Source organism: Anser cygnoides, chromosome 1 (genome assembly GCF_040182565.1).
Source record: "Anser cygnoides isolate HZ-2024a breed goose chromosome 1, Taihu_goose_T2T_genome, whole genome shotgun sequence".
Classification (NCBI taxonomy): domain Eukaryota; kingdom Metazoa; phylum Chordata; class Aves; order Anseriformes; family Anatidae; genus Anser; species Anser cygnoides.
In genome coordinates, this window is record NC_089873.1 from 205,534,858 (window position 1) to 205,553,586 (window position 18,729).

At 41.1% G+C, this 18,729-nt stretch overlaps 2 protein-coding genes across 25 annotated transcripts in view; one reads left to right on the forward strand and one right to left on the reverse strand.

Moving 5' to 3' along the window:
- The window catches only part of DLG2 (discs large MAGUK scaffold protein 2), a 1,043,894-nt gene that overhangs the window by 725,927 nt on the left and 299,238 nt on the right, over positions 1-18,729 (reverse strand). The gene's annotated exons all lie outside the window — the stretch shown is intronic.
- The window catches only part of LOC106039878 (transmembrane protein 126A), a 308,882-nt gene continuing 306,574 nt past the window's right edge, over positions 16,422-18,729 (forward strand). The window contains exon 1 of the mRNA XM_066990551.1: positions 16,422-16,430. The gene's annotated coding sequence lies outside the window, so the exon portion shown is untranslated. The remainder of the gene's footprint in view (positions 16,431-18,729) is intronic.

Sequence of the window (18,729 nt, forward strand, 5' to 3'; positions counted from 1 at the left end):
TTTCTCTCATTTAAAGAAAAAAAATGGATATGAGAAATGTATGGAGAACTCAAAATAATTTGAAGTAGTCAGTGAACTGTAATAAATATTAGTTTACAAGCAATCTGGCATTTATCCTCTGACTTCTCTTCCACCCACCATCTTTTCTCTAAAATGGTAAAACTATTAACAGCAAGTCTCTTACAAATAACTTTCACATTTTAGTTCCACTGGTAAATTAGTATTTGGTAATGTCTTGTACTGCATTTATTTATTCCAGTAGCTGTACTCTGCATTTTGAAACATAGCTGTAGTCTGAAACAGAGTCTGACTTTGGAAGATCCTAATTTTCCCATCTCTTGGTAATTTTCTTCCTAGACTTTCACAGTTTAAAGCCAAAGAAAAAAAGTTTTGTTTTCCCCCAGCTGTCAGTTTTGAAAACTAAACCAGGAAATAGAAATTCATGAATTCCTCGAGCTTAAAACAAAAAAATTGCTTTAACTCAGCAATAAACAGTCTATAACTGGTTCTGTTAACTATTGAATGGTTAATGATGAAGAAAGCAATGCAGATTCTGGCAGACGTTTACTGGCTGTGCAGCAGTAACAGCAAATCCACTAGGATCGCATCTATTTAACAACAATTTTGATCTTATCACTATAGCATATGAATACACTGATACTCATGATGCTGGGTGAAGTTGGGAGCTACTGGTGTTTCTGTTTTACAAGGCAGGAGATAGATACCAAGAAGACAGTTAACTTACCCAAGGCCAAACCACAAGCAGGTAGCACCTGCTAAACCCATCACTCTTCCTAAACCAGTATCCCATGTAATGGACTGCCAGTTGTGTTCTGTGTCCCGTAATATATGTATTGACCAAGAACTGGACAAAATAGTCAGGTACTACAGGAGCACAAAGTGGTGGCGATTAGTGTTATATACCAAGGTCACAGCCACATCTCTCTCGATGTGTGTTTTATGACAACAAGATTATTTGAAAACAAACCATTTTGGTTTTTTTGTTTGTTTGTTTTTGAGAAAATATGGTTAAAACCAGACAAACAGAACTGTCAAGAGAACTTGATCCATTCTTACAAAAGTTCTAATAAAAAGCAATCTGCTTAGTACAAAATTGTAATTTTGCTCATTTAATCTCCTGCCCTGTGTAGCTCCCTGTTCTTTCTTGGTCCTATATTTTGCTTTGTACGGTTTGCTGCTAAGCAGATGTTTAGTGTGCACTTCCTTACCTTTCACAGATCTCTGAAAATAAACTCATTCTTGAGAAACTCATATAAATAGAGTCAGCTGTCATTGCCGATAGCCTTTTTGTCCATTTCATGTTCTTCCTAATGTATTTGAGTCCACAGACGCTGCCATCCACGGGCACAACTACTTTCCCCACTGCGTCACTCCACTTATCTTCTGCCCTTCCAGGTCTGTTCAGCACTTAATCCTCCAAGACGTGCCTGTGGGCATTAATAACATTCAACCTGCCCCAAAGCTATCCTGATACTCCTTATGCCCCTGGGACACGTCACACAACAGATGCAAAGCTACATAAACCCTCAGCAACACTTCTCTGTCAGCAGGATAGAGTAGATAACCTGATACAGCAATACTGAGACTGTGACAAGTGGAGTGTTTGGAGAAATTACTTCAGCCATCTGAGGAACACACCTATAGTCACCTGAAAAGTTGTTTAAATTACTTTATTCTAGTGTTTTGGCAACAGGTTCTTCCTTTATTAATAATAGCTCAGGAAAGCATAAACTAGCAAGGAAATTAACTGTGTTTTGCTCTTTTTGCTCTTTTTATTTGTTTGTTTTTTCTATTCTTATTCATTCAACTCCTTTATTTTTATTTTATTTTATTTTATTTTTTTAAGGATCAGTGATCCTCCCAGGGCTTTTCTCTCCTTCCACAGATCAGATGGCTGTTTCAGCAATAACACTTGATCTATATACTGCTTCCAACAGTATAACTAACATTATACTTTAAAATATGAAACAAAACTCCAATTTAATTCTTACTATAAAAAGATCAAAACTGAGCCAAATATGTTCTGAGGGTTAAAAAAAATAAAAAAAATATAAAAATAAAAATAAAGACTGAGAGGAAAACAAGACTTCAGGGACTAATAAAAAGAACGGCTTCTGTAAGTCACAAGATGATTGATTAAAATGAGAGAGGAGGGGAAATGGAATATTAGTCAATTATAGACTGACTGTGAGCCTCTGACATGATGTCTTGTGAGAAGGTAATCACAGTCCTACAAAACACGGAGCAAGGCAGTTCTAGAGAAGACAGAAATACTAATGCCACTGGCAAGACCTCATTGAAAAGACAGAGTACCATGGTTTTCATCCCTTTTCAATTGTGTTTCAAACTGAATAGTTGCAGAGAAAGTAAAAGTTGAAAAAAGACACAGGGTATAATCTGACCATGAATCATTCAGTCTGGAAATTAGATTTCTAACTGTAAAAACAGAATGAACCTTTCACCTGGAGGATGGGAGCAAGAAACTAAAGTGACAGCAGGATGGAATTTGACACAATTTTCTAAATAATGATATGGGAACTGTGTTTATGTCTATATTGATAAAATAAAGGAAGGCAGACACACTGATCCTGAGGCCAAGTGGTCCAAACTGGCTAGTGTCCATGTTTACGTTTAGTCTCTTCCTGAGCAGGTTCCTCTTGGAATAAAACTAACTGAAGTGGTCCGAACAGGGGCAGGGAGAAAGCTAACCATTGGTATTTTTCATTTAGAGATGTAGATGTATTTAAAGACTAGAGACCACCATTTAATGTTCCTCATTGGCCTCTGTTCTTGCTTTAAATACACCTCTCCAACCATAATTTCCCCTACCCCAAGAGGTAAACTGCTGCTTCTTTTCTCTTTTCCTGAACTTGAATTTGGAGCACTGAATCTGCTTCATAGTCAGATCGGATCCTTTGTAAATATGTGTAGCATAGTGGCTGGGTTACTGATGAACTGTTCTGATTGATTCTTCAAATTGTGCTGTTCAGTGAGCAGATGTGGGCAGTGCCTGAAGTGGAGGTAAAAGCTGACCAGACAAAAGGGACAGAGTGAAATTGCTCGCAAGCTGAACCACCAGCTCTGCTCTGAATCTGACCCACCCCCTTTTCAAGCAAAGAGGAACCTACTTTACAAAGTTGAATTCCTTGGAAAATTCCTGCTTCTCTTTGAGAGGAGAATGCTGTAGGGAAACAGCAGGAACAGATGAAAGGAATGCACCAGCCTGAATTGCTGTGTTGCACTAAGTTTAAAGGGGTTGTTAAATATGTCATCCTCTCCTATAACTTTTCAAAATATCTCTCAAAATAATGAGTATAGAAGAGGCTTGTTAGAGGATTAGGGTCTCCTGGTGCCTGGTGCTGCACAAACACACCTAGAGACAGAGCCTGTGTCTGCACAGACATATGGCTAAAACAAACTGGAAAGGTTTCTAGTTGCAGTGCAGTAAGTTATACTCAACACATAATACAAATTTTGCTTGTCACTTGAAAAGGAAAAAGAGAGTAACAGTTTCAGTTCTGTCTTTGTCACTCAGAAATATGGACAGCCTTAATGCTTTGTATTATCTTTAAGCAGTCATGCTGAAATTATATGCCAAAATAAGCAATGTATTTGCCAGTTGATGTGGAATTCTGAAATGTGCTAGCTGCTTTGTGGGAGGAGAGAGGATTTCGTCCTCAGGGAAAGGAGATTTTCTATGCTACAGAAGTGGCTCTGTAGCACATCCTCCTCTGCCTAAATAATGTGACTCATCTGCTCTTAGTCTGGAGCTCTGCAAATTATGGTATTGTAAAAACATGCAAAGTTCACACTGAGTTCACAGAGCTACAAAAATAAGCCGTTTCCTGAGCAGTGGATGATCCAGTGAGCACAGCTCTGTGCTGGAATTCAGCAGTCCTGAATCCTGTTCTTGAATATGCTACTGATTATTTGAATGACTTTAGGAGAGTTGCTTTCTCTCTTAAATCTCTTTTCCTTCCCTGCCCCTGTCTTGTTAATCTCGTACGTAATATCTCAAAGATGAAGTCTGTGCTAGCCGTCAACACTGATAATCATTTTTCCAAACTCATCATCTCTTTAAATCCAATCTTCTCTTTGGCCATGATGGATCCTAACTTGGCGTGTTCAGATCCATTCCAGATGCTGTCATAAGATCATTTTTCCAGCTCATCAACTTGACCATATCACCCTTCTCTCGGTATCCCAGCATGGGTTTTCATTTCCCTGCTGTGTCTAATAGAGGCTTGTCTTCACTGCCAACACTCCTCACATGCTGTCCTTGGTTATTATCTCCAATTCAGTGATGAGAACAAGATTCTCTTTTCAAGCGGTCAATGCTAAATATTCAGATAATCCATCTATGCCTTTTCTCATACTGCATCCAGTGCTGGGGAGAAAGTTTCCTTGGCACCTGCAAACTAGCTCACTTTTCTCTTTTTGTTCTTCTCTAAAATGACTTGCTCTCCCCACTGTACAAAACAAAACAAAGTGTTATTTATTTATTTATTATTATATGCTGGTTTAACCATCTAGCCAACCTCAGCTCCTTGTTTCCTTTTGTTCCCCGTCTTACAGTTTGTCTCCCTTTGTTATCCCAGGTTTTTCACCTAGATTGTAAGGTCTTTGGAGCTGAGACAGCTTTCTGATCTGTGCTTATACTGTGCTCTTCTGATTCGTGTGTCAGGCTCCCTGGGTGCTATGGCAATATGAGCAGTAAAGTACCGAATGACAACTTGGTTTAAGCATCACAGAAGAAGAATAAGGGAAAAAATGAGAGCTGAGAAATGCAGGAATAGTCCCCAACTGTGTTCTCCTTTTATAAGCCCACAGATATTCAGTGTGGAACTGAATTAACTAAAGAACAAGGCATCGGACACAAGAGAGTTTACAGCAAGAGCTTGAACCTGTCTCTTCCTCCTTACGGCCACTTTCTGAGGAAGTCCAACCTTTTCCAAAGCTTCCAGATGCACTTTCACAGCTGGCACAATGCAGGAGGGAATTAGGCACTTACTGTGACATATTAGCAATCATTTCACTATGCTGGAGGTTTTTAAGCTCATTATACTTGATTTCAGCATGTCTAGTCCAAAGCTTTGTCTTTACAATGTACCAAGAACTGTTGCCAAATAAACAGAAAACATATGTAAATCATAGTCAGTGGAAACAAGAGTGATTATGTGGTGAAGGCACTGGACAGGATTCAGAAATTAATCCAAATAATGCTTAGGCTTTGGGTTCTTTTTCTCCTTTGTCACAGACCTTCTCTGACCACGAGCAAGTTACTCACTATCTGGCAGTAAGAAAGTCAGCAATGTTCCTACATTTCTGTCATGCTTCAGGGAGCATGACTAGTTGTTCTAGCGGTCACTGTCTGTTCTACCTGATGTGGCTTATGGGGGTTTATAGTGACCATCACTTTTGCACATCCACCCAGCTCAACAACTTACAATTTACACAAAAATGCATATTGCTGAAGTAACTGTGCCTTTCTAGCACCTGGTAGAAAATATTCAGTGGAAAATGTAAAAATGGATTCTGAATCAAGATTTTAGCCTAGTTCTGAGTGAATTCTGCTTGACAGCATTCCTTATTCATGCACTGCTCTTACTGTTGGTGTATCTATATGCTTCAATAAGGTTCTCTGTCCCACAGAAGCTTGCAGGACAAAGCCCTGATTTTTCCATAGAAAGAAGGTTTTTGAAGATTGTATTAAAATAAGTCATAGGGAAGACAATACTTGGATTACTACTAATGCAACAGTGTCACCGGAAGTTTTGCAAGTAACTAAGTATGGAAGTGTGTGAATATGCATGTGGATTCTTCTATGAGCTTTGATAAACTTCATGCAGCCCAAAAGAACCATGCTCTATACCTTTTCTCAAGTATTTCTTGGTGAGATCAATACTCTTTCAAATTAAAATTAAATACAGTACTTACTGGAATTTAATATCCCTGAAATCAATTCCAAAAGCCAATTTAGTATACATGGTGTTTCAAACAAGCATAGCAGTATAATTGATTAAAAAACAAACAACAACAACAACAAAAATAAAAACACTACACCACAACACACACACAAATAAACAAACAAACAAAAAAAAAAAAAAACCACCACAAATCTATGCTTGCAATGTGGTTTTTTTTCAGTTTCTGGTTAATAAAACCTCAATCATGACTATTCAGCCAGTATGCCCAGTGTTAAACCCAAAAGAGGTTTAATCATTTTATTAAAGTTTGTACTCCCTTGCAGTTGTCTGATAAATTGGCAACATAGAAACCTGTAACAGATGTCTGCTCTTTTTTTTCAAAATAACACTGAGATCTACCATGGACAAGAAGATGTCTGTCTGTGATCTGTAGTGTACCATTTAAGCACTACCGTGTTCATTTTTTACAATAATTAGATTTCTTACATCTATCATTTTCTCCAGGGTTATGGTACAGCCCCTCTAATGCAGAGTTCTCTGGCTTTGATCAGTAAAAGAAAGGGAGTAATAGAGATATTGCCAGGGAACAGTAACTGTCTACATGTCACTGGGTAGATTTATTCTGTCCAAATAATGTTTGAAACTATTTTCAAAGTGGAGTCAGAAAGGCTGCAAAGCCCTAGACCTTGTTGCTGTTATTAAACCAACAGCACAAACAACAAGAAGGTATCTCTCACTATGATCAGTAAATGAGAAATCAACACCTACGTGCCAGTTGCACCTTTAAAAATCTCTCAAAATATCTCTACTTGATGGATTTGACTTCACCAAATTCTGGGTCAGGGTGAAAGAGGTGATTTTCACAGTAATTTATTTGCCAAAGCTAGAAGAAGTGCAATAATCTACCTCTAGTTGTCAAGACTAGCAACAGACAGAGTCCTTGGAAAGGATAAAGTGTGAGGCCTCAACTGGACACAGTATTTGGTTAAGTAACTGAAATCCTATATATGAAGCTCTGATTCCCATTCTCCATTTTGTCTGATGTTTTGCCGTGACAGAAGAGAGTGGTGCATGGATTTCTGTCTAGGAATTCAGCCTTGGACGAGCACTATGGAAGTAGGAGAGTTTATTATGGTCCTCACTACTGGTCCTTTGCAATACACTGAAGAAGAAACAAAAGAAGGGGACCTTCCTGTAACATAAATTACTTGTCTCATGCCTTGTAACAGACGTACTGCAACCAGGTCCCTGCTGATAAGGCAACTTCCGCTGCTGGAGTCAGGACTACTTTCACCAGCTTTCTGTCCCTCAGGAAATCTGTAAGAACAATTCTCCTCCAGACACGTTTGGCTGTTACAAATACCCTCAGCAGCACACAGAACTTGGCCACAGGCCCTAGAGTCCCATAGTATATGGAAACAAATGTTGTCTATGCTCTCCACATTAAAAAGTGTATATGCTGATGTTCAAGGCTACACTGCTGCCCTGTGCCACCTGTGACTTACAGAATTATTGTAAAGGGATGCTAAATTTGCTTTGTATTCACTGGAATGAACAGAAATTGTTCATGGAGTAAAAGTCTATAATTATCTCGTTTCCTTTTTCTTTGCATGACCTTACAAACCTGGCTTTTCAAGACAACAGTAATGAATTTTTGTTGAAGAGTAGTTGAAATATGTGAAGAGAGTTTAAATACTACTTACTGGCATTTTTTCACTGCTTACAGAAAGGAGTGATCTTTACAGGAGACATGAGCTCGACAAACGATGAAAAAAATTAACAGATTTCCACTTGAATATAAAGTTAAAGTTATACTTAACCTATTAATGTTCTACAAAAGACTGGCCAGTTCAACCTGTAATTGAAGTGGTAATTCTGAAGAGAGAAAATCTCACTTTTTTACTCCTCTCACTTAGACAAAATTGTCAGGCACATGAGTGAAGAGTGTTCCCCGACTGCTCAGTCCATCCATTAGCGAGCTGTGCGTTTCAAACACAATTGCACTTCCTCATACTGTTATTCCTTACATTAAATCTAACTTCACAGCTTCTCTTTCAAGAGTCTGTTAATTCCCCTCTCTTCTCAAGTCCTCTCAGCTACTCCCTCATGATATTTGTTCTTTCACAGTTTCTTCCTCTACACACAGTCTGCTTGGCTTCCTTCTACCTCTCTGTACCATGGCACCTTTCATTCACAGAATCCTAGGATCATTAAGGTAGGAAAAGACCTACACGATCATCTGGTCCAACTGTCCCCCTACCACCACTATCACCCACTAAACCATGTCCCTAAGCACCATATTCAACCTTTCCTTCAACACCCCCCGGGACGGTGACTCCACCACCTCCCTGGGCAACCTGTTCCAATGCCTTACTACTCTTTCTGAGAGGAAATTTCTACTAATTTCCAACCTAAACCTCACCTGGCACAACTTGAGGCTATTCCCTCTAGTCCTATCATTAGTTATCTGTGAGAAGAGGCCAACCCCCAGCTCCCCACACCTTCCTTTCAGGTAGTTGTAGAGAGCAATAATGTCACCCCTGAGCCTCCTCTTCTCCAGACACAACAACCCCAGTTCCCTCAACCACTCCTCATAGGACTTGTATTCCAGGCCCTTCACCAGCTTTGTAGTCCTTCTCTGGACATGCTCCAGGGCCTCGATGTCCTTCTTCTAGTGAGGGGCCCAAAGCTGAACACAGTACTTGACGTGCAGCCTCACCAGAGCAGAGTACAGGGGGACGATCACCTCCCTGGTCCTGCTGGCTACACTATTCCTGATACAAGCCAGGATGCCATTGGCCTTCTTGGCCACCTGGGCACACGGCCGGCTCATGTTCAGGTGAGTGTCAATCAGCACCCCAGATCCTTTTCCTCTGCACAGCATTTGAGCCACTCTGCCCCAAGCCTGTAACCCTACATGGGATTGTTGTGGTCAAAGTGCAGGACCCAGCACTTAGCCATGTTGAACCTCATACTGTTGGCCTCGGCCCACTGATCCAGTCTGTCCAGGTCCCTCTGCAGGGCCTCCCTACCCTCCAGCAGATTGACACTTCTCCCCAAGTCGATGTCATCTGCAGCCTCACTGAGGGTGCACTCAATTCCCTTGTCCAAATCATCAATAAAGATATTAAAGAGGATGGGCCCCAACACCAACCCCTGGGGAACAGCACTGGTGACCAGTCACCAGCTGGATTTCACTCCATTCACCACCACTCTCTGGGCCCAGCCATCCAGCCAGTTTTTAACCCAGCAAAGAGTGTTCCTGTCCAAATCATGGGCTGTCAGTTTCTCCAAGAAAATACTATGGGAGACCATGTCAAAGGCTTTGCTGAAGTCTAGGTGAACTTGTCTCTCTTGCTATGCAGCTTTCCCACAGTCCCCCTAAACATGCTTCTCAAGGAGTATTTCTTGTAAATATAGTCTCAGGAAAAAGTACAGTCCTGTCCAAGTTTCTGTCCAATTTGTGTAAGACATGATTCTTTACTCACTGTCACCCTGTCCAAGCACTCAGGTTTCCCATCTTTTTTCTGGGTTGTGTCATAAATTCTTTGTCTGAGAAGGATGAAATGGCAAATGGCATCAGCAGAGCCAGGATTTCAGCCTTTATGTTTATAAGATAGCCTGCTAGATAGAGCTTTCTCCTACGTCTACACAATGTACGAAGAGCAAATACTGTCTGTGTTGTGCTCAGCACTGTGACTCTACACAGTCTGTAAATCATCAGCACTTGTACATAAAACTATCCAAACAGCTTCGGGGGAGAACACTGATTTTTTCCTTTTTATGAAACGTCATGAAAACTCAGTGATCAAATTGAATATTAAGTGGACAAGTCAAAAAAGTCATCTTTAAACTCTTATTAAGAACATGTGGGCACAAAAGGATAATGGAGGGAAACATCACTAAGCTCTAATATTGGGAATTTTTTCATGCTACTAAACCTAGAGGGAATTTCTTTCTAAAGAAAAGAAGAATTCTGTTTCCATAGTAACTCAGTGTTAGAGCCCCCTTACAGTCCAAATTTAGCAGAATTATATGTGCGGGTTTATTCAGCATTCTACTATGCACTTGAGGCTACGATGAAACCACTAACCTTATTGCACTTGGGATGTCAGGCTGAATTCAAACTGGGAATATTTCAAGCAAGTCCAAGTATTACACTAAAAAGTAACAGCATGCCTTAAAGACAAGGGAGAAGTTATAGGTGATAACAGGACATAAACTACCAGCCTGAGAATGACTTGAAAAATCAAAAATGCTATCAAAAAATGCTATGAAATGGCTTAGCATCTAAAAATGAAATATTTCATCCCAGTCTTGACATTAATTTACTTACTCCTATCAAAAACAGGTATATCAGTGATGGTTCTTTCCCCCTGTACTATATAGAGATTGTCAGTATGTAGGAGCTGCCATACCTTTATTCAGGAAGGGTCACTTAACTTGTCTGTCCATAAGGAGATATTTTATTGCACGTTTTTGTGTACCAGGACAGAGCACTGAGTCTGTAGAGAAATCTCTGCACCTTACCTGGCATAGCTTGTGTTGTGTATTCAAAACACTTGGTTAAAAAACAGCCCAACAGATACAAGTGCCACCTGCTTAACCAAAGCATTTTCTGTCCTTAAAAACAAGTGGAGGAGGGTATTGTCATTCTGAAATGTGTCACTTCGGTGACCAGTTGATAGGTGCTTAGCAGAGACTAAGGGAAGATGGGGTGGCAGCAAATTGACGGTAAGTTCAGAGGTACCTTAATGAAAACCGGGCTCATTAGAAAGGTGTCATCAGTGCAGTGTTTTAACACAGTCCTCAAAAGCACTGCTTGAACTTGGTAACAACTACATGAACTGTGAGCTCGACATGCTGGCTGGAACAGAGTAGCAGTCTCTCCCTGCTTTCAGCAGCACTCAACAGTGTATTAACCACGTTAGACTACATGGAAAGTATGACCTGCTTTGTAGTGTTAATGGAAATGAAGTATTGAAAAAAAAAAAAAAAGTCCCATTTTCCCACTGTCAGATACTTGAGAACCCAGCAGGAAACTGAGACATCTAAGTGTGGTTTGTGTCAAATACCTTTTTGCACTAGAGGGGAGAAATATTTTAAAACAGACACTTTCCTTGGGTTGTTGCTTTTTTGAGTCATCTCTCTGATTTCAGGATCAAATCAATAAACTTTTAGCTCTAACTATGTGATCACAGGATCATTTTGCTACACACTTTGTCCTATGCTATCATGCTTTGTCTCTGTTCCAGAGCTGATGAGGGAGAAAATGACCATAATAAAATTAAAAATCAAAAGTCTGACTTTTTAGCTAAGGCAAATTTTATTAGTCATTATTAAGTAGCTGACTTTTGGATCTGTATGGGTAGCAGACAATTATGCACACTAAACCAATGTATTAATACAGACTATAGCTAATTCAAAGGTACAGAAAGAGCAGACTTTCTTGGTGGGGGCAAGAGGAGTGGGGTTGGGAAGTGTGCCAATAAAGTGAGACTACATTACCAAGCTTTCTTTTTGCTTCAGTGTCAACATTTCAGTCACCTTTTGCAGTAAATAAAAGGAAAGAAAGCAAATTTCATCTGATCATATTTCAAGTGATTCTTAAAAAAAAATGAAAGGACAACTAAACAACAAATTAAAGCTCCTTTTAACACTTTCACCTTTGTCAGAAAGACAAATTAAGGTACTTAAGCATCAGTCTCTTGGGAAACAGTAGTGAAGCTGCAGAGAAAACTAAGTGGCTGACTATAATTTGCATACAGCTATTAATTATTAATAAGGTTAATGTTTTGTGAGGTTTAACCAGGAGTAACTATGTAGCAGCTACCTAAACGTTTTACCCACAGAGAAGGTGCAACATAAAATGTGGTGTCCTGCTAAGTTACTGGTGCATCCTCTAGAAATCCCAGTCTGATGTCAGGTGCAACAACAATAGAGAGAAAGAGAGAAAAGGATATAAATTTCCTCTTTACCAATCCCCACAGCTCTGACTCAGCTCATCGAACCTCTCCGGGTCATGTCGACACTGCAGCCTGGTGGTGGTGGGAGGGTTAATAACTTCCCCATGCCCAGCCCAGTCTAGGGTGTCCTTTTTGCCTGATTCCCTTCACAGCTTGGAAGACAGCAACTGGGGCTGCATCAGTGATCCTGTGTGCCAGTTGCCTGAGCATCCTGCTCTTAGCACGTACCTTACAAAGGGAGAGAGGCTCTAGACCTACTTCTTCCCCTTCACATAGAGGTTTTGCTTCTCCTTCAGAGCTGAGTGAATGAGATGTGTCTTGGCACTTGCTGAGGATTTTTAAGGGTCAACAGTCTAGCCTCATGTCCAAAGCTTTTAGCAAAATGTTACACAAAATATGTAGCTGGACCACTCCTTTAGTCCAGAAGTAACATTTTCACAGCAAAGCCACACTGTTTTACTTGCCCATGGCTGTTCAAGATGACTTTTCATGCTGGGACAAAACATACATCTGCAGAAGTATGCCAGTCACAGGAGGACTTGTCAGTGCACCAGGAGCACCAGATGAGCATGGACTACACACTGTTTGTGTGCACTGACCTGCACACAAATGTCTGCTTTCCAGCTAACTCAGGCTTAAAAGTGTCTAAAACAAGGATTTAAATCCAAAGTTCAGGTTAATTGTGTGGTGAAAGCATCCCTTAAAGGCAATCAGTAAAAGGATTGATTCTGATAACATGCACTAATCTCTTTTCTATCTATCTCCTTCCCACCCAGGGTAATCAGGCAACAGATGCAGGAGCTGTTCCAGAAACCCTGCAATGCTCCAGACACAGTTTCCTCACAGAGGATCCCTTCTGTGAAAGTGATGACTTCCAAGCCTCCCACATCATCGATGGCATAGACAGAGGAAGCAGCCACTATGTTGCTGCCCTGTGCCACTCCAATGGCCACCGGGATCCATGCAGGGAAACAGGCTCTGTATCAGCAGCAGCATCAGGCAGCCAAGCATGGGATAGCTCTCATTGCTGAGCAGCTTGTGCGAAACAAAGTTAGTGTTTAGGGAACAACAAGAAGTATGTTTCCAGAAGTGTTCAATGAAAGCTTTTAACAGCGCACATTTTCATGTAGTTCTGCCACCTGAATTGATTATATGGTAGTCAGTAAGTGAGCCAATAAATTGGACAACCATCTGAATAATCATTTTAGGGAAAACATTGTGCTATTGACAGGTTGGAAACAGCAATGCAGAGTTTTCTTCAATCTTCCTTCATCTAGGGAAAAATCCAAGAGGTTTTGTAGTGTTAAGCCATTGGAATTTTGGTTGCCTTTTAGCAGCTAGTCTGACTCGAAGACTAGAGCTGGTGAAGATGGACTGGTATGAGAACCTCTTCCTGATAGTCCCCTTGTGCCTAATAATTGGCATCAATGAAAAACATAATTTTAAAAGGACTTTATTATGCGAAAGGAAACAAACAAACAAACAAAACAAACAAAAAAACACACAAAAATGAGTCACCATTTAAAGAGTCAAGTTAGAAGATATTCACTGAAATATATTTTCCCTTTCCATTCAGTCTTGTCCCAATACATGGAAGTCTTGCTGGCCGTTTATCTTGGACATCCACCTGGGCACTTTGGATATTTGCTCCCTCTCCTCTGGAATGAATCCTTACTTTTTCTATTTCAGCTGCTACTGGAACACTTGCAAAAGAGAGAATATTCACAAAAACCTTCAGGAAAGAAGTTATTGAGAATTTGTTCTACCCTTCTCATTTGCACTACATATTTATTTCCTTTCTCTCTTTTGCCATAGCCACAGCATAGCTGCACACACACATGCATATCCATTATGTTGTTATAAATCAGAAGCTGGCAAGTGCACATGCCCAGCTAGGCACCTAATTGCAAAGTGTATTGAGAAATCAAATTGTTACCTGCACGGAAGAAATCCTGATAAATATGTATCCATTGGGTATGTCATGGACTACTGCACGTGAGCAGCAGCATCCAGTGAGAGAAGTGTATTTCTGTTTGGGAGATTCTTGCATTGAGTACCATGGTTGCTCAGTGACTCTAATGCATCTAGGAAGGATCAGATTTACCACTCCTGTGTCGACCATCTGTGCATTTCTGAACCACTGCTGACAGAAGATAGGCAAGTGTATGTTTCAAATAATTTTTCTTTCTAGGATTTTCATGAGTGGCTGCACATATTTTATTGCACAGATTTTTCTTTTAGGATAATAATTAATGAGTATACTTATATGTAACACTGAGAGAAAAATCTATTAATAGACTTTCTGAAACAACACCTCATAACAGATGAACCACATATAATAATGTGCAGATTTATTTTTTGCTCTGTTACACTTCTGAAAGGAGTGAAGTCAAAAGAGTGTGGTCAAAGTTTATTGGTATTACTATGAGATTAATTTATTCTGAAGATTGTTAATAACACTGGGGGCAATCTTAGCCACCAGGTATCACAGCTTCTGTAATAGAAAAGAGTCAAGAATTTTCTTTGTAAATCAGCTAGGCAGAAGACCAGAACTTGTCTGTTGAACAGAAGCACAGTAAAATAGCTGAACATGTCAGGAAGAAGCCTATATGCAAAGTATTCTCCCTAGTTCATAGAGCAAAGCTCTAGGAATCTGCAGAATTTGTTATCCAGGCTTAATTTATTCTACTCTACTTGCTCTGTTAAAACTTTGCTTCATAATGGCCTTTAAGGACAGGAAGGGATTTTGTAAGGACAGTTACCTCTGTTTGTGTTGAAAGAAGGCAGATAAGAGACGAAGAAAAAATTCAAGTAGCTCTTGAGAGAAAAATAAATTACTCTAAACAACAGTTGGCATTTCCAGTAAGAAGCACATCAGAAACCATAAAAGACCCTATCCCAAGAGCTTTGTTCCGATGGGGCAAAGCTTTCCTATGTGATGGCTGGCTCAAATATGCTGGGGTTTTATACTTGCTTGAGAGTGAATGACTGAGTAAGTAGCTGGAAAAATCATTCTGCTTGGAGAGAAACCACTCAGCAAAGTGAGAGAAGTGAGGAGAGGTGTTCCACTGGGAAGGCTGGGCAAGGACACAGCAAGGACACCTTAACTTTTGAGCCATCCCTTTCTCTGATGATCTCTTCATATGCACCTACATCCCTCTCAGCTACCAGATCTGGAGATCTCCTTCACTACAGAGAAAAGAAGAAAAAGGATAACACAGGTAAAAAGGCACCAACCACTCCCTAGTTGTCATGTAGCTGTGGCACGGCAAGTGCAGAGCACAACTCCAGTGGCTGGGAATCCATGACAACACACTGGATGCATCTAGCATGGAGATTTGGAAAGCCACAAGTGAGACCTGTAGGCAAACAGGGATGGTCAGATGAATCATACTTTGTGAACTATGACTAAAAAGTCTTATTTCATGAAAACTAGGGTACACGAGGTTCATGTAGACACTGTGTGGCAAGAAGAAGGAAACCCACTAAAAAAAAGAACTGTAAATACTTCATTAGGCAAAAGAGAAGGGGAATGTGCTTTGATTTTGGGGGGAAAAAAAAAAAAGGAAGAGGAAGAGGAAGAGGAAGGGGAAGGGGAAGGGGAAGGGGAAGGGGAAACAGAGGCATAGTCATGCACGTACTTAGTCAAAGGAAACCCCAAAAGATCAGATGTTGTGAACTATATTCACAAGTGTACTAAAGAACATTGGTCTTGTTGTCTGTCGGTGATGTTGTCTTGAGAGGCTATGCCAAAGCTATTCATAGAAAGTCAAATAGGTCTTCTGATAATGCCAGTACTACCACCTTGATTGGAGCACTTGTTCAGGGAGATGACCATGACTCTTCATCATGGAAGAGCGGGGGGACAATAAAAAGGGCTTTTTAAAATATTTTAACAGCCAAAGTAGTGCCATGGTTTTGGCTGGGATAGAGTTTATTTTCTTCATAGAGATTTTCTTCATGCGATGCTGTGTTTTGGATTTTTGATGACAATAAAGCTGAAAGCACACCAATTTTTAGCTGTCACAGAGGAGGGCTCACACAGAGCCAAGGACTTTCAGCTCCTGGTGCTGCCCTGCCAGTGAGGTACCTAGGGGTGCACAAGGAGCTGGGAGAGGACACAGCCAGGAGCTGACCCAGACTGGCCACAGGGATGTCCCGTACCATGTGGCATCACGCTCAGAAATAAAGACTGGGCTAAAGAAGGAGGAAGGGGGGAATTCAGAGTGATGGCGTTTGTGTTCCCAAGATCTGTTAGACGCGGAGAGCCCTGTGCTCCTGGGAGTGGTTGAGCACCTTCCTGCTGATGGGAAGCAGCAAATTAATTCCTCAGTTTGCTGTGCTTGCGCATGCACAGCTTTTGCTTTACCTAGTAGTAGCAGAGGATGATTTCAATCCTAGTAAACTGCCTAATCTCAACCCACAAGTTCTTACACTTTTATCTTCCTGATTCTCTCCCCCATCCCACTTAGGGAGAGTAAGCAGGTGGCTGGGTGGTGCTGAGCCGCCTTCCAGATTAAACCACAACAAGGAGGACCAAAGAGGACATTGGTCCATTACTTGATGAGGTTGGTCACCTCACGAATAGGGCTTAATGTCTTCTTCACCCCTGTCTTCAACACTGATGATGGGCCCTGGTATCCCCGGAACCCTTTGCTTCACAAAGCATCTTGGGTTTCTCAAAGTCCAAGGGACAGGCACTGAGCTCTGATCTCTGGGGACAGCAACATGACCCAAGGGATCAGCACAGAGCTGTGACAGGGAAGGGTCAGGCTGGGCGTTAGGAAAAGGTTCTTCACCTAGAGGGTGGTCAGGCACTAGGACAGGCTGCCCAGGGCAGTAGTCACAGCACCGAGCTGCTGGAGATCAAGAAGCATTTGGTCAACGCTGTCAGACATAGGGTCCGATTTTTGGATGGTGCTGTGTAGAGCCAGGAGTTGGACTCAATGATCCTTGTGGGTCCCTTCCCACTCAGAATATTGCACGATTCTATCAGTTGTGTGTGCAAAGAGACACTAGGTCATTAAAACAGAGGACCTTGCTTGCGAATCTCTGTTTCACAGGAACAAGGACAAAGAACATAGGAAGGAAGAAGGACAGACCAAGAATGACTAACAGATAATGACTAGCAGTGGAGACCACAGAACCCAGGTATTTGGAGGGGTGAAAACAAAATTCTGTGGCAAGCAAAAGTAAATCCTAGGTCAGAAAAAGTAAATAATCATAGTCTGCCTAGCTACTGAGAAGGAAGAAGTCAGTCAGGAAAAAACATCAAGAAGAAATGTGGAGTCCCAAACCTGAGGGAAAAAAAAATATTTGGCCAAAGATCATGGCAAGAAATAGAGAGCCTTGAGAATGGCTATGAAACCCTAAGAGGACCTAATGAATCTGACTATGGGATACGTACGTAAACATGACAGAATATATCTTCCCAGTTCTCTGCTAACATTAGTTAGGTTATACTCCTGAGAAATTAGCAAGTACAGCTTTCCACTGTAAGCAGCAAAGTTAACTGACAATAGAGGAGGGACTCAAAAAACTCCTGGCTCTGTGTCCTGTGATCACTCCAACTAATTATTCATTTCCTTGTGCAATTACTGCAGAAGAAAAATAATAATGATAATAATAATAATAAAGCCTCACTTAGTATTCTGTTTAGATTTCATTTCAAATACTATATCTGCTTAAAAAAGATTAACTGTAATAGGAGAAGGCATGAATCTCTTGGAAATACAAGAGAAAAAAAAATCAATATTTGGCATCACCAATTCTATAGATTTTACATCAAGTAAAATGATTTAGTAATGGAACTGATAGCAACTTTTTCCTGTCTGGTCAGCACCCAAGTTTCAATTCTTTGTACGCTTGAATAATAAAGTGATGAGCATTGCGTACTACATAAAGACAGCCCGAGCATCTTTCAATAGACTTCAGTGCCAATTCTTTACACCAGAGAAGCATGTTCTTACATTTAAAACTACTGCTCTTCTAGTACATTTGAAAATTGAGGTGCATTTGTGGCTACTAAATTACTGTGGGGCAAACTTACTCAGATATCTTGTTGAGAGCTTAATGGGTGAATAAAAAGCTGAGCAGAGCTACAAATGGAAAATCACAGAATCACAGAATCACAGAATCGTCTAGGTTGGAAGAGACCTCCAAGATCACCGAGTTCAACCTCTGACCTAACAGTAACAAGTCCTCCACTAAACCATATCACTAAGCTCTACATCTAAACATCTCTTAAAGACCTCCAGGGATGGTGACTCAACCCCTTCCCTGTGCAGCCCATTCCAGTGCCTAACAACCCTTTCAGTAAAGAAGGTCTTCCTAATATTCAACCTAAACCTTCCCTGGCACAACTTTAGCCCATTCCCCCTCGTCCTGTCACCAGGCACGTGGGAGAATAGACCAACCCCCACCTCTCTACAGCCTCCTTTAAGGTACCTATAGAGAGCGATGAGGTCGCCCCTGAGCCTCCTCTTCTCCAGGCTGAACAACCCTAGCTGCTCCTCGTAAGACTTGTTCTCCAAACCCCTCACGAGCTTCGTAGCCCTTCTCTGGACTCTCTCGAGCACCTCCATGTCCTTCTTGTAGCGCAAAACTGAACACAGTACTCAAGGTGCGGCCTCACCAGAGCCAAGTACAGGGGGACAATCACTTCCCTAGACCTGCTGGCCACACTGCTTCGTATACAAGCCAGGATGCTGTTGGCCTTCTTGGCCACCTGAGCACACTGCTGGCTCATATTCACCCAACTATCAACCAGTACTCCCAGGTCCTTCTCTGCCAGGCAGCTTTCCAACCACTCATCT